We start from the raw sequence: 17,426 nt of genomic DNA on the forward strand, positions 1-17,426 counted from the left end.
GAGAGTGTTCTGAACACTAAGTGATGCTGATAACCAAATGGCAGAGTGGCTTAAAAGCTGGTCGTAGTGAGTCTGACAGCATTTTCTGCTAGAATGTGAACGCCATAAGGACAGGGGACATATTGCATGATTGAATGAATACAAATCGTGCAGTTTTTCCTAGTTACCTATTGCTATGTACCAAACCACCCCAAACTCAGTGTCTGTATATAAAAATGATCTAAGGTTTGCCTGGGCTCAGCTAGGCAGTTCTCACTCAGGATCCCCCTTACAGGTGCAGTCAGAATGTGGCTCTAGTGGGGTCTGGTACCTGGACTGGGGAGACCCAGAAAAGCTGGGGCTCCCTAGGCATCTCTCTGTCTCCATGTGGTTTCTCCACATGGTGGCTCCAGCACAGCCAAAACCTGTCACATGACACCTGAGGGTTCCCAAAGTGAGTTTCCAAAAGCAACGGCAGAAGCTGCATGGCTTTATCTAGCCTAGACTCAGAAGTCACACAGCAACCTTTAATGCTCTTGTTGAGAGTTTCTTTGTTGTGATAAAAAGACCCTGGGCTTTAGAGGCAGACAGACCTGCATTCATAGCCCAGTTCTCCCCTTCTTAGCTATGAGCCCTGGACAAAGTGATTTAACCTCTTTACAACCCAAGGTGAAACTGTTATCTTAATAACTGGCATCGGAATTTCCCTGTAGAAGGTCTTCACTGGGAAAACATCCACTGGGTCAGGAGGAGAGACCTTTGGTCCTGAGTATGAGTGAGGGGGGCAAGGCATGCCAGACACGTGCCAGGCTGTGAGTGTGGCAAGGAGAGGAATCTGTGTTTGCTCCTGAGGAGAGGGGGAAGAGGAAACTGTAAATAGCAATGTGTATGAAGGACTGCCTCTACCCCAGAAATTCCCTGCAATGGGGTGGCTAAAAGATATTTTAAGAATGAAGGCATGCCTTTTATTAAAGTTTTTGTGGTAATGTGTTGCTTCTGTGTGTCATTCTGTGCTATTCTCTCTCCCTCTGCAGTTGACATGAATTGTACTTTTAATGACAATGACTCTTAACTACTTTTCAATACAATGGCATACAGTAGATAATAAGTGGTAACAGGTATTATAGTTATTAATCAAAAAGCCAAATTTACATATCTTAATAAAAATGACTTATTTATTATTACTTGATATACTGGTTAACTAAAATCGAAGAAAACTTAAAGAGGTGGCCAATAACAGAGTGTCATATTGGCTCATGTAAGTGGCGAGGCCACAGGTAGAGCAAGCTTCACAGTTGGAAGGTCCAGCAACTCAGCAACATCACCAAAGATCCATTTTCTTTCCACCCTCTGCTCGGCTGTGCACAGCATGACTTTCATCCTTCACCTTAATGCTGATTCCCCTTGACAATGATCCATGGCTGCCAACAGCAAATGGGCCGTGTGCTTTCTTGTTTACATCCAGCAATAGAGAATATACGCATTCCTGTCCCAACATTCTAAGCAAGAGTCCTGACACCTTGATTGGACCACCTGAGGTCCAATGTCCGCTTCTAAATCAATGACAGTGGACAGGGGATGCGAATGTGCTGATTGGCCTAAGTCAATCATGGCCTGTCTCTGGTGCTAGGAGGGAAGGTGGTTAGTTTGCCTTGATATATGTGGGCTACATGAGGAAAGGGTACACTCCCAAAGGAATATGTAGTCAGGGAGAAGCAAACCAATAAATATTCACCACAATTGGCAAATAAGAGTTACAAACAAAAGTCTTCCAAATTTGAAAAATTTGAGGGAGAAATAATCAAGGGGATCTCTGGTGATTTTTACCACAATGAGAGAAAAACAACAACACAGGTTGGAAATCACAGATATAATAAGAAGCAAAATAAAGGGAAGAGAACAGGATAATAGATTGAAAATGAAATAAGAGGGACTGGGAGGAACAACGCAGATAGGCAAAGATAAATTTATTGCAAGAGTTCTGGCTCAATAAGAAACTAATGGGTTTTTTCCCTTTGAACATAAATGACACAGAGGCCTAATTATAAGGCTTATTAGTGTCATCAGCAAAATGGAAAAGAACAGAACAAGAGCAACTTGTAATAAATCTCACCTAAAAAGAGGTGGGAACAAATTCTAAGTAAGAAATGGATACAAGTAAAGAAGTATCTGAAACCCAATGATCTAATGTCAATATTTATGTGATTCTTTTCCCATTTAATGTATCAATGTTTTGAGTACTACAAATGAAATAAAGAAAAAAATAATGTTTAAAAATACATATTGAAATTATCTGATATATGTATTAGTTTTCCATGACTGCTTCCACAAATTGCCACAAACTGCTGGCTTATAACAACAAAAATTTATTTCCTCACAGTTTTGGAGGCCAGAAGTCCAAGACCAAGGTGTCAGCAGGGCGATGTTCTCTGCTCCCTCCAAAGGCTCAGAGCAACAATCCTTTCTTACCTCTTCCAGCTTCTGATGGCTCCAAGCACTTCTTGGCTGGTGACTGCAGAATTCCTGATTCCAGCTCCACTGTCACACGACCTTCTCCCCTGTGTCTGCATCTTCCCCTCTCTGTCTCAAATACCTCTCCCTCTATGCCTTTCCCTTAGAAGGACACTTGTTGTTGGATTTAGGGCCCCTACCCAGATAATCAATCTGAGATGGTCTAATCCACAAACCCTTAATTTAATTACATCTACAGCAACCCTTTTTCTAAATAAGGTGACATTCACAATTCCCAAGTATTTGGACTTGGACATATCTTGGGGGGGGGGGCACCACTCAACCCACTACAATATTTGTTGAAACAGAAAAATAAGCTAACAAAATTGATAAAGATTTTAAGTCTAGATCTAAATTTACAAATCAATTATATTTGCTAATAAAAATGTTTATGGTTCTATTTTTATTTTTTCGGTTTAATACAAGAAATTTGATGTATTGAAATAATGTACATAAATGTAGTACTTTAGAGATTTTTATCATTACCCTTAAAAGACATGCAATTAAGTGAGAAGTAGATGAAATGTTTACAGTTCAAGAAAATCCATTTCCACTAGTAATTTTTAAAAATGCAAAATAGACTTTGGGGAGACATTATACACACATTATCCGAATAAACTATATATTAAATTGTAAGACCCAGCTTAGAAGTCAGAGTGTAGTCAGGAAAATAGAAACCAAGCTAGGCACTTCAAAGAGAGAGTATTTAATACAGGAAACGATATTGTTGGGAGAGCGGAAAGGTCAAAAAGGGAAAGGTAGATACCCTGAGATTAGTAGGACAGAAAGCAAGCAGCCGAGGGAACATGAAGGGGGAGGAAACAGTAAAATAGGACAGGACTGCCCTTCTTATTGTGTCACTGGGAGTGCTAAACAGGATGCTGGGGACACGGGAAGAGGGCACCCAGAAAGGAAGTCATTCTTAGAGATACTGCCAGGAAACAGAAAGGAAGGAAACTATGACTTCTCCCATCTTTCCTTCGAATGCCTTCGAGTTTTCTGCTGGCACCTTCTATTGCCAGAACCTAACAGGAAGCAGCTAGAAATGAAGCCTGGGCAAGGTGGTGTGCAGGCTGTGGGCCCCAGCCAGCCTTTCGAAGCAGATAATAGAAGGGTTGATGTGGGGCTAAGAGACCACAGGTAAAGAAGCAGCACATCCAGTGATGCAGATCGTTCTACATGGTTGAGGACACTGTAAGTTGGAACACCAAGATAAGTAACTCTTCATACCCATTGGTTAAATAATGCCACTTCGGGGAACATGACGGAAAGAAATAACCTAAAGGCAAAAAAGAAGTAAAGAATGTATTCAAAGATGTTGGAAGTGGCATCACGTATAATAGCAAAACCATGAAAACAGCCCATGTGTTCAAAAATAGGGAGATGATTAAGCAAACCATGGGAGATTGATGTAATAAAATACTCAAAAAATTTAAAAGTATATACATATCTACTTCAAATAAGTATGAAAATGTTCATATGAAATAAACTTATGTGAAAAGTGTAGAACCCAGAATGTCTACTACAACAATTACAATTGCGTAAAAATGTATGAAAGTATATGAACAAAAATCGGACAGACTTGGAGTGACGTAACTAGTTTAGAACTTAGCACTTTTTAGGCTTCTTTTCTTCTATAAATTTGCTTAAGTTCTTAATTAAAAATGAAAAGTAAATGAGTCTTTAATTTTATTTTTAGATTCCAAACCAACTAAAAATTATGTTTCATGTTAAGCTGCTTTGAAGAAAAAAACCAACACACATACACACACACACACACACACACACACACACACACACACACTGAACCCTCTAGCCATTCCCACCATAGCACTTTTTACAACTCTGGCATTAATCACTGCCATGGCCCGAGGCCAGTGTCCCATTGGTCTAGAGATTTTATTTTACAACCTGAGAACACTGGCTGGCTCCCAGAGCCTCTGCTCTCCTGCCCTACGCGCAGCCTTTCTTGTTGCTATACTTCATGTATTTTACTCTAGGCCAGGAGCTATTAAAGTTAACTACAGTAATGAATAAAGATATCAGGGTTAATACCAAAAACCCCACAAACACACTACAGAATTTTAACGGTTATTTGAATTTTTGTAAATATTTGTTGTTTCAAAACAATTTGTTCTTTCCCTGAGCCTGAAGTGCCTTATACCTTTTGTTCCTGAAACAAAACTCCCTAAACCCAGAGGGCAGAAAGGCCACGGCTTCGATTCACCCCTCCCCCAGCCCATGTTGCTTCCCCAAATCATGGCATGCCAAGTTTTTTGGACTTGTGAACTCTGCCTCATTAGCGGGCTCATACAGATGCTTGTCACAGCTGCCTCAGGACCATTCGGAGTCTGAGAGTCTGTGGTCACAGCAGGGAAAGTGTGAGAGCATAACCGCTCCCGCAGGGACCTGCTGGCGGGCTGCCGAGACCTTAGCCATGCCCTAGGCGGGCCCTCTCCGTGACGATGAAGCAGTCGGAGGACTTGCAGGAGAACCACGCTCCCAACTCCATCAGCTTTCCATTTCTGCCTTTTGGAGAATCATCTTCCAAAGCTTCGTATTCCAGTTTCGCCACCTACCATGTGTGTAACCTTAGGTTTCCTAATGTATAAAACAGGGAAATAACTGCAACTGCTTCGTAGTTCTGTTGCAAAGAACTGGGATAATACTCTTTAAGCTTATTCGAGGATGTCATTAGTTGTCTACCCAAGATCCATTCTTTCTTTCTTTTTCATTAACAGAAACACAATTTTATTTGGGGTGGCAATGTGCCCAGCTAAAATACTCCTTCCACAGACTCCATTACAACTATGGTCACCATATGATTTTTCGCTATAAGGAGGGGCTTCTAGGACAGTGACAGGTTCTAATAAAAATAAAATAAAATATAAAATAAAATAAAATAGTAAAGTAAAATAAAATAAAATAAAATAAAATAAAATAAAATAGAGCATACAGAGCCAGCCAGGATGAGTATCTTGCCCTTTGCCCTTCTTTTTTCATTCTGCATACAATGGGGGATATTTGGAAGAAAAACAGCCATCTTGCAGCTAAGAACAAAAGCTACATGCTTAGGATGGTGGATCAGGAAACTAGGAGGCACCTGGGTCCTTGATGACTCTCTCAAGCGCGGTGCCAGGAGGAGACTACCTGCCTCCGGACTTCTTGTTGCATGAGAAAGATTCACTCCATTTGGCTAAGCCTGTGGTCAGGGCTCTGGTGTATGCAGCTGAATAAATCCTGACCTAAGCTCTCAGCGCCCTGCCTGCCCATAGTAATACCTTAATAGAAGTTACCTTTTGCTCTTCTACAAAGCAGCATGATGATGAATCAGACGTCATTGCACGGAGCACCGAGGAGGTTCCCACTGTTCTGAAGTCTAGTTATGGAAAATAACGCAGACAGGTCTCCGTTACCAACTAAGGCTGGTAAACATGCTCATTATCAGGGACACCGGCTGTAACAACGTTTTTAAAAATAGAATTTGATATTCTATTGTAATTTTGTTATTGTTGCTGCTGCTACGTTATATTCAACTAGCTCTCTAAGGAGATGATTTTATTGATAAATCTAGGAAATTTTTCAGAAGGAAGGGAATTAAACTTTGACTAAGTTTAATTTTTTTCCAAAATCAAATTTTATTTGGTGGACAGAAATGTTCATTTCCAAGAGATCCTTTCTTTATTTTTATTTATGAATATAATAGATTAGTTTCTTTGGAACTCAAGAATATCTTAAGGCTTCCTAAGTAAGAATGGGGACTGGGAGGCAGGGAGAATAGAATGCTGTTGATTCGCACAGGAGTTAAGGTGAAGTACTTAAAAGCCCTAGGAGATGTCTCAAGGCTTTCCCAAGGGTTAGTGTGTGACACTGTGAATGGCTTGCCCTCACATCTATTTCCCGAGGTCCCCTACTTGGATTGAAACATGGATCCATCCCCAACACCAGAAAAACTTTGACCTGGAAATCTAACTTTACTATATGAACAAATATCAGAAAACCTATCTGACGCCTCCACAGTCCACTGATTAAATTGTGTTCCCCTTCTCTCCGTCTTCATACTTTGTTTTTCAAGGAGAGGAAAGCAGCAGGTTAGGTTGGGTTAGGCTGCAGTAATAATAAATCAAGTCTCAGTGGCTGAAAAATATAAAAAATTGTTTCTTACTCATTCTGTTCACCCTTCATGGGTCAGCGGGGACTCTCTCCTCAGTGTAGCCATTGACTTCAAGCTGAGAGGGCAGCCGCCATCCTGAATGTGGCCAGTTGCCTTGTCAAACAGAAGGGCCTTGCACTGGCCATTTCAAATATGTGCCATGTTTGCTCACAGTTCTTTAGCTAGAGCCAGTCCCACAGCCCCACCCAACCCAAAGTGGGCCATGAAGTGCAATCCTACCATGTGCCGGGAAGGGGAGCTCCAGAAAGAGTTGGCAAATCACACTAATGACATTAGAAAAACAGCATTACCGAGGGCCTGTTATATACCGGCTGTGTGTAACATCACATTATCTAATTCTCATAATGAATTTTGATACTGCTTAACTTTAATTTTCAGACAAGAAATCGAAGATTTAGGTAGGTCAAGTAATTTGTCCAAGAATCCCATCTAATATACAGGTTTTATTTTAGCTTCACCTGATTCCCAAACCCATGCTTTTTCCATTATTTCCCTCAGCCTCCAGTATAACAGGTTCAGCTGCTCAAAAACTCACAACCTTGGGGGGTGAGGCGGAATAGGGGGACGAAAGTGAAGAAAGGGGTTTATTGTTACAAAATACTTCTCTCCACAAGGCCAGATGGTCCATACTTCCTTGGCCTCGTTAGTCTAATGAGGTGACCAAGTGAACTAACCTAACCAAGGATCTGAAACAGAACCCCGCAAAAGCAGGAACAAAAATGATTAAAACGTGATTGTGGAGAAGGAGACACTGGGGATGCCAAGTGGGTCAGACAGCCAGTGCCATCAAGTTGAGAGGCAGCAATGTGCTATTTCTGTTCCTCAAAACCTTCAAGTGATCACTTCAGAATGTCTCCTATTACCTGGGCTGATGCCCAGTCCAGTGGCTTCAAAGAGCTCTTTGCTATTACGTAATTCTCACCTTCAATCCCTAAAGAGTGTTTGAAATTTTGCAAAGTTCACTAAAAGCATTATGTAGATACTTTTTATTACTGCTCTGGATGTACTAATTCCGAGAGGGGTTCACATGTTTTGAAGTGAAGTGCGCCCTCAAGCATGCCAGAGAGGCTGCTTCTACCTGGATGTCCCCGGCAGGGGATGGCCGCTTCCAGGAGGGGTGGAATGGAATGTCAGCCAGGAGAGGCTGATCCTTTACGCTTTTAAAATAGTTTTACACTGTGACTCATTTCCACGACAAAGTTAACAGTAAGACCTTACGTATGCAACCAGAGTTGAGGATGTTGATTGATACAGCTAGATTTTGATTTTTCTAAGTACACTCTTAAAAAATATATAAATCTGGAGAAATAGACTTCCTTCTCTTATGAAGCCTGCCTAAAATGGCTTGTGATACAATGTTACATGTAAAAGGCAGTCTATATGTTTTCACAACACCGTCAACTCCAGAACCGCTAGGCACTTGTATTGCACTAGCTTCAGTATGCCAACCTGATGTGCTTAGGAGGGCGCATGGCCCACCTCTCCTCTGATTAGGTCTATTTCAGAAATACTCGTGTTCGAGTTATAGATTACAGATGATTTCTCAATTTTTCTTTAGCATTAGTTTTTTGATAAAATATCTTTTAAACTTGAAGAGCATTTACAATATGAGGTCAAGTACTTCATATTTCCATAAATTTTTTAAAAATGGAAATCACTGTGAAGATCAGAGACTCAACTAGTACTCTTAAAATAATCAGTAAGGCATGGAAATCAAAACTCAATTTTAAGAGAAATGTCCTAGACTTGAAGGTCAACCCTTCCTTATAACGGCTAAAATTCAAGTCACCTGAATAAATAGAGACGCAAAGGAAAGGGCAGTCTGAACTCTGCAACCTCTCACATTTAAAAGAAGAAAGAGAAGAGGTAATACCAACTGACCCTTTGTGTTTTACGGGGTTTGCATCTCTAGGAAGGTTAAGATGACAGCCCATTCTAAACACATGTTCATTTACATTAGCAGCCTTTCTATGGGTGACTTAAGTGCATATTTGAAACATTCCAGCAGAGAAAGAAAGGGGAAAAAAAGACATCAAAGGACCAGATAAATCCACACAAGCATGGGAATTTCAGAGCCAGTTTATTTGGGCTTTATCTCACTCTTAGTTGCCCTCCACAATCCAAATGAGACATAAAGCAGTCAGTACCCTAAAGACCCGCTTTCCACAGTCAAAACAGTATAGATCCTGACTCTCTTTGGGGAATGTTACAGTGGATGCATTGACTGTATTAGCAAAGGGGTCCAAGGGAAGGGGTTGGGACGGCTGCTTCCCTCACATAATTTAAGTGAGTCAAATAGGTGTCAAATTCCTGTCTGAACACAATTAAGCCTAGATACTAAAAATGCACAGGAACAGGTTGAGAGCAGATTTTATACTCCTTGGGTGGTTAGCTGGAATGGCCATGACTGGAATGCCCTGAACTCCCCAAGTTGGGTTGATGATGTAATTCAAGTTGAACAATTACTTTAACTTTTCAGACAGTCAGTCTAGGTCTAGATTTCTGTGTCTTAGCCTAACATTCTCTTTTTAATGACTTTCCCTTCTTCTCTTACACTCCTTCCCTTGATGGTATCATTCGTATAGAAAATTGCAGATGTGTAGTTTATGTAGCAGGCAAGATTAATATTCACTTTTAAAAAAATCTGGTACATGGATAAAATCCATGTAACAGCACATTCAATACTCACACAAAGAACCCTGGGGCCCTTAGCTTTAGTAAGAGCTAAAGAATGTTTTTAAGTGGAGAGGAAGAAACGATGAGGATATTTGCTACAGGATGCAGACGTCCGTCCCCTGGTGCCATGAGCTCAACAGGAATTAAATGTGACTATGAACAGGGGAGGTCATGAAGTCAATGGTATTTTTTTTAGAAGTCCTTACTCTGCAAACCGGACAGATTCGTTGGGCAGAAGAGAAGAAATGATGTGAGCAACAGACAGAGGCTGAAGTTCTAATGGGTGCATCTCAGAGGAAGGCTGTGGAGGTGATGGGAAAGCAGCAGATGTTAAATACCTAGCTTCTTAACTGTGTCTTGACGAGTGGCAACACCATTAATCAATACTGCACGCTTAAGTACTGGTTCTCTAAGGGGGAAAAATCAGAAAAGGGCTCTTTGTCCTTTGTTAACACAAACATAAACATTTGTACAACAGAGAGAAATGCCCTTCTGTGGTTTTTCTCCTTTGCAAGTCAGGGATGACTGGGTAATATTCAGTCAGAAAAACAATAATGATAATGATTGATGACTGGTAATGTCTCATGTTTTATGTCACTAGGAGCAGGTATTTTATATGTTTTGGGCCTGTTTCTCTACATATGCAGTCACAACTACCAATCATTGAAAGAGTTTCTTACTTGGTTTTTAAATATATACCGTTCTTTCTAGGTCCAGCAAATGATGAACTAGTACTTTTCCTTAAAGCTTCCTTTTTCATTTTAACTTAAATTTTTTTTTGTTTAAAAATTACAAATGCTAATTATAAAATATAAACAATGAAGTGGAATATAATTTTTTTAAAGTAAAATGTCCTTCTCTCCCCTTCTCCTATTCATACCCATGCTAGTTACCTGTTGCTGCAGAACAAATTACCTCCCACATTTATAGTCTTAGAACAATAAACATGCATTATCTCACACGGTTTCTGTGGGTCAGGAATCCAGAGTGGCTTAGCCAGTGGTCCTTGGCCCAGAGTCTCCCATAGGTGGCAGTTGTGGTGCCAGCAGGACTGTAGCATCTGAAGGCTTGATTGGGGCTGAAAGATCTACTGTCAAGGAAACTCACTCACACACCGGACAAGCCAGTGCTGGTTGTTGGCAGGAGGCCTCAGTTCTTTGCCCCATGGACCTCACTGCAGCACTGTTTTCACAAGATGGAAGCCAGCTTTGCCCAGGGCACGTGGTCCGACAGACAAAGCAAGGAGGTCAAATGTCTTTTATAATCTAATCTTGGATATGTTCCTCTCTCTCTCTCCCCCCCTTTCTCTCTCTCTCCCCCCTTTCTCTCTCTCTCTCTCTCTCTCTCTCTCTCTCTCTCTCTCTCTCTCTCTCTCTCTCTCACACACACACACACACACACACACAATCTAGCCCACACTCAAGGGAAGGGAAATTGTAACCTACCTTTGGAGGGAGGAGTGCTGAAATACTATGAAAAATGCTTAAAAACCACAACAGTGCTCCTATTCTTTAGAGGTAACTACTATAATGTATTGGTATATAACTTTCTAGACCTTTTTCTATGCACATACTAATATATATATAATGTACATATGTATTTATATATTGTTACATGTTTTATATACATTTATAGTTGTTTTATAAAACTCTTAGAAAATGTAAATTTTTATTCATTAAATAACTTAAGGACATAATTTCTCCTCATAATACATACCTTTTGCTTTTTAATTGCTGCATAGCATTTCCTTAGAACTTATGATTTATTTAGTCATTTCCCTAAAGATGTACATTTTGGTTGTCTACAGTCTTTTGTTACTATGAATAATGTTGCAATGAACATCCCAGTATATAAAACCTTACCTGCTTGTCTAAGTATTTCTGTATGATACATTCTTATAAATGGAATTGCTGTATCAAAACATTTCTGCTTTTACTGTTTTCATAGTTACTAGATAATTTCCCTCTAAAAGTGTAACAACATTCGTTTAGTCATTAATTGGTTAGAGTAGGCTAAGCTGCAGTAGTAAAGAGAGAGAGAAGGTTTCAATGGCTTAAAGATAAGTTTATTTCTCTCTTCTGCAACAGTTCAAAGCAGATTTCCCTAGGGTATGGGAGGTGTTTGCTCACACAGCTTTTACCTACACAGTCCTTCAAGGATCCAGGTTTGCAGTGTCTCTACCATTTTTATGATGTCCCAAGGTGACTCTGGTTACCACTCCCACCATTCTAAGCAATGGAGAGGAGGAAAGAGCATGAAGGGACGAGCCTGTGAGTTTTTATTGGCCAGGCCTGGAAATGGCATTCATTGCTTCCACTCACTTTTCATTGACGAAAACTGCAAAGGATGCTGGGAAACGTGGTAAAGTCGGGCAACTATATGTCCAACGAGCTTTTTCTGCCACCGGGATTTAAAAATATTTAAAATTGGTACGTCCTGATATCAAATAATCAAAATACATGCTAATTGTAAACAACTGGAAGAGCCAAGCAATACATACTTGCTATACTGCTATGAAAAAATTTAAATCAAAATCCCAATATTTTCACGGTCTCAAAAGCAGATTTTTGCTTTGCAACTTAAGTTGTTTTTAGCTTATCCAAAAGAGTAAATTTTGAAAAGGAAGATAATGACAATGTTATACTAGATATCAAAATATATATGAAGTTATAATTAAAACAATAAAGTACATAGGAATAAATCAATGAGACATTATCATAAAAAACAGAAATCCTGCCAAACTCTCAAATGTATTAACCATCATTTTCCCTGGAGACTGCCGTCTCCAAGCCCATCACTGTCTTGCTTCAATGTGGAGAGCCTGCTTTCCAGGCTTCCTGTACTGCCTAAGGTTTCCCTTTGTGGCTTTCCTATTCTTCTCTTTTTAAAAAATATGCTTTTATTGATTATAAAGAGAGAGGAAAGGAGAGGGAGAGGGAAAGAGAGAAATACTGATGTGAGGGAGAAACATTGATTGGTTACCACGTACATGCAGCCCGACTGGGGTTCTAACCCACAACCTGGTATGTGCCCTGATAGGGAATCAGCTGGTGGCCTTTCAGTGAATGAGACAGTGCTCAACCTGCTGAGCCACACTGCCCAGGGCGAGCCTATTTTTTGTGTTTTATGCTATCTTTTTTCTTGGTTTACTCAGTCATTTTGCTAGAGCCCAACCTTTAGCGGCTTCCTGAGAAAGGGCACCTGGAAGGTAAATCTTTTGAGGACTTTGCTTACTAAAGATTTTTATTTCTCCTTCACGCTAGATCGACAGTTTAGTTGGGTATTAATCATTGAACATTTTTTCCCCCTCAAAACTGTCTTCTGGCATCTAGTATTGCTGTTAAGAAGTTTAGTGCCATTCTTCTACCCATTTCTTTATGTATCAACTGTTTTTTTCTTTCTTGAAGCTTTTGGACTCTCCTCTTTGCTCCTGGTGTTCTGAGGCTATGTGAAGTTATGCCATGGCTTTTTGTATGTTTGTCTCATTTGTTTCACTAAGCACTCAGTGGGACCTTTCCCTCTGAAAAGTCACACCACCTAGTTGTTGGGACTTTCCTTCTATTGTTTCTCTAATAATTTCTTCCCTCCATTATTTTCTGTTTGGTTTTTAATTTTTTAATCTCTCTATGCTGTTAATCAGATAATAAACTTCTGGGATCCATTATCTCCCTTCCTTATTTTCTCTCTACCACTTTTGCATCAATAGTCGCCATCAGATAAGAGATAAGAGTCATTGTTGGTAGGCTCAGTCTTCCTTGATCAATATCTTTATGGCCTGGTCATCTGCTCAAATTTAAAAGGGAGAGAGAAAGAGACAGAGACACACACAGAGAGAGAGAGAGAGAGAGAGAGAGAGAGAGGGAGGGAGGGAGGGAGGGAGAGAACTGAACTGCAGGCTAAGCCCACTCAGCAGCAGGAGTGTGGCTTCACTGTCATCATGGGAACTTCCTGCCCTGAGATCTTTGCTGTCAGTGCTCCTGCCAATGCCATCTAGATGACTCACCTATTTATATGAGACATGTGTCTCCTGTTCACAGTGGCCTTACTCTTACGCATGCTCTCTGTTTATTGATGATTCTGACTGCCTTAGGGGGTGTGTCTACAACTTTCTCTTCCTTGGTGTCTTTTGGCCTTTCCTGTTATAATGACAGCTTCCTTGTATTTTTCACACAACGTCCCCAAGATAATTTAATCACCTACCTAATCACTATCATGCCTGTTTGGGCAGATAGGTTTCTCCAAGCCACTCCATATATATCTCTGGTCTATAACACACTTGCCCTTGAGTCAGATAACCACTTCTGACAAAATCAGCTGTGGACTAGGTGATGGGTTAGGAGACCATCCAGTAAACCTGTCTCAGGAACTACCCAAAGGTACTTTTCTGCCAAAAGGCTGTGGGTATGGCAAGTATTCAGAGGTATGAGTAGCCCTTTACAGTGTCTTTAGGTAAGACACTCAAACCTTAGGAGCCTCAATGCCCTCTATAAAAAGTGGAAATAATTAGATATCTTCTATCTATTTCATAAGATTGTTAGGAAAATGAAGTAAGCATTGTAAATTATAAAGCATTCCACAATGGAAAACAACTAGCACGATCCCTGGCATATAATAATAGATGCTCCCTCCACAGTGGTGTCACAGGATGTGTAAGGGGCCCAGGATCAAAATGAACTATCCAGGCCCACTGCTGAGAACCACAGCACTAAACACCACACATTCTCAGTCCAGGGCCCTGCCAGGAACGGGGGCTGCCAGCAGGGCCTCCTGACAGTCCTGTGAGAAGAGCCATCGATTCTACAGTCACTCTTGCCGGGGAGAAGTGTGGGGAGGGGCTTTTGTGGGGGCTGCGGAGTTCTTGAGGAGAGACTATTTCTTCTTCTCGCCAACCTGGGCAGAGGAACAAAAGTTCTTCTTCCTGAAGCACAGGGAGGGGAGCCCCACGTGCGTGTGCGCACGTGTGCCTGCGTGTGGGCATGTGCGTGTAACCACCTCCACTCCTGCTCCACTGAGTCAGGGACATACGAGAGTCTCTGCTGTGAAGCTGCCAGTGCTGGAACTACCAGAGATCCTGCTGACACCCCTTATGGGGGAAGGGGAGGGAGAGGGATGCTGGGGCTGAGAAACAACAGATGGTCTTTTTTTTTAAAAAGTTTCCCTAAAGTTAAATTTTTTAATTAAAAGGACTAATTTTTTTCTTTATAAAAATTCCCTTTTATGGTAAAACATAGCACACAGGTAGAAAAAACATAAAATGTGAAGCTTAACGAGTGTTCAAGGCAATCTCTGTGTAACTACCACTAAGGTCAATAAATAAAACATTGCCAACACCCCAACAGTCTCCAGTCTCCACCTGGTGATTCTTTACATCAGAATGCCCTCCTTCCCCCCAGAGTTAACCACACCAGACCCTGATAATAATCACATTCTTACTCTTGTTTTAAGAAAAATTTTTATCCAAGCATATATCCCAAAGCACTATACTTTAGCATCACTTGTTCGGGGACTTTATCTATATGGAATCGCACAGAATGAATATACTGAAATTTGTTTGTCTATCCCACTGTTAATGGACGTTAGGTTTGTTTACAGCTCAGGGCTACTATTAACATGCCACCATGTACGTAATTCCTGGTGTGTGTGCACACATTTCTTTAGGGTGCATACCTAGGGGTGGAATTGTTGGGTGATAGAATATGTGACTCCTCAACTTGACTACAGAATGGTTTCCAAGTGGATTCCCAATGCACATCCCCACCAGCAGTTTAGGAGGGTTCTCATTGCTCCACGTCTAAAACTATGTCTTCATTTGGAGACCATGTATTCTGAATGAAAAAGGTCTTTAAAAGAAAAAGTGCCTGGCCAGGCATGGCTCAGCAGTTGAGCATAGACCTAGGATTCAGGAGATCACGGTTCAATTACCAGTCAGTGCACATGCCTGGGTTGTGGGTTCGATCCCCGGTCAAGGGTGTGCAGGAGGCAGCCGATCAACGATGACTCTTATTGATGTTTCTATCTCTCTCTCTCCTTCTCCTTTCCTCTCTCTGAAATCAATAAAGATATATTTTTTAAAAAGTGAAAGAAATAATGCTATTAGAATTAACAATTGCTTTTTTGGTTGGCTGTAGTGTCGTCCTGTGCACCAAAAGGTTGTGGGTTCGATTCCCGGTCAGGACAGGAATCCCCGTGTTTAGGCCCACATACAAAAGAAGCAACTTACCAACACCACCTTGCTAACCAAGGAACCTTTAGCTTCAGTCAAACCTTCAAGTAATTTCAGTCCTCCAGCCTCTAGGTTTTCCTTCTAAGACCCCAAAAATCATAAAGCATAGACAAACCATCCCCCTGTGTCCTGTCTGAATTCCTGGCCCAGAGACACCATAAGATAATACATGATTGCTATTGTTTTCAGCCACCAAGTTTTGGCATTATTTGTTATAGAGCAGGAAATAACTAAAATAATATAATATGACCACCTGGAAAGTATCCTTGCCAAAAATTTGAATCTGATAATGCCTCTATATTTAACTGCAGGTTTAGAAGTAGAGGTGACAGAGGAACATGTTAAACAAGTGCACCACAGGGATGCAATTAGCAAAATCCAGAATACAGACAATTCTATAACAATTTCTTCAACTAGTAAATTAGGGGTGGGGGAAGATAAAGCAAGGAACCTATAGATTAAAATGTACGGTAGAGTGTATTATTCCCAGTATTTCCTGCCCTCTCCTGTGGGAAAATTATACTTTCATTTCCCCACTGACATCAGCTTTAGCCATGTGATTTGCTTTGACCAATGATATGTGAGCAGATGTGATGGTTGCTACTTCTGAGCAGAAGTTTTAAAAGTCATTGTATGTCTCAACCATTCCTTAATTCCATCTGTCAGGAAGTGGGTGTCTCCCAAATAGGGACTGTTTCTTCAGTCCATGGCCAGGAGTGAGGAGGCTGTGGAGCTGACTCACAATGGAAATTCACATGAGCAGGAAATAAACCCCAGTTGTTGTAAGCCACTGTGATTTTTGAGTGTCTGCTACTACAGCATAACCTAGTGTAATCTGATTCATGCAAGAAATGTTTCAATCAAATACAACAGATGAATCACGTTAGGATCCCAATTTATGAAACTATTGTAGAAATCTGAATACAGACTGGATATTTAGTAATAATTAAGGACTGTTCTTTATTTTTAGTGTGTTGGTGGTATGGTAGTTATGTTTAAAACAAACAAACAAAAAGAATTTAAACATTTTAGATACATAGCCCCTGGGGAAGGGAGATTAGGTAAGGATATAAATATGAGTTGATAACTGTTGAGTTGGGTGGTGAATATATGTCAGTTTATTATACTATACTTTCTACTTTTGTTTAGGTTTGAAAATTTCCATAATAAAAAATTTAACAAAACAGTTTGTTGACATGAGTCCCAGAGTTGTTTCTGACTCCCACAGGGGTACAGAAAATATGGGAGCTGGGAGAGAGGGGCTGATCCATTAAATTTAGTAAGTCTGAATACACGAAAGAGGTGTTTGGATCAGCCCTTAAAAAGAATGCACCAAAACTGATCATTCAAAGTGAGAAAGATATTTCCTCTGGAGTATTACGTCAGGTCAGAGCAGTATCAGGGAGAGATTCAGAGCACTGGAGAGGTGGGTGTAGGGAGCCCTAGAGGTGTCAGCCTTCACGTCAAGTGTGAAAAGGGAGCTGTGTGGCTTAGGTGGGGTCATGATCCCTTCTCTGCCTACTGGCTAAAATCAAGTGTGTTATCATCTTACTGGTTTAGCATCTGTTGTATTCTCCATTTGTGTACTGGGCATTGAATTAATGTCTGGAATTAGGAGATGGATTTGGAGCTTGCTCTACCTACTCCCTGCCTCAGTCTGGGAGAGCTTTACTTCCAGGAATGGTGAATTCCTTTGAGTTAATGACAGATTGTTTTCTATTGTTCCCCTTGTCTCCTCTAAAGTGCTCTAATTCGCTCTTCATGAGGCTCCAGACTGCATTTCCACCATTTGCTCTGCAAGGACAGAATTCCCTGTCAGTGGAATGGACAAAGCAGCTCAGTTAGAGCCGTCTTGCCAATCCC

The sequence above is a fragment of the Miniopterus schreibersii genome, assembly GCF_964146895.1.
Source record: "Miniopterus schreibersii genome assembly, chromosome: 7".
Taxonomy (NCBI): Eukaryota; Metazoa; Chordata; class Mammalia; order Chiroptera; family Miniopteridae; genus Miniopterus; species Miniopterus schreibersii.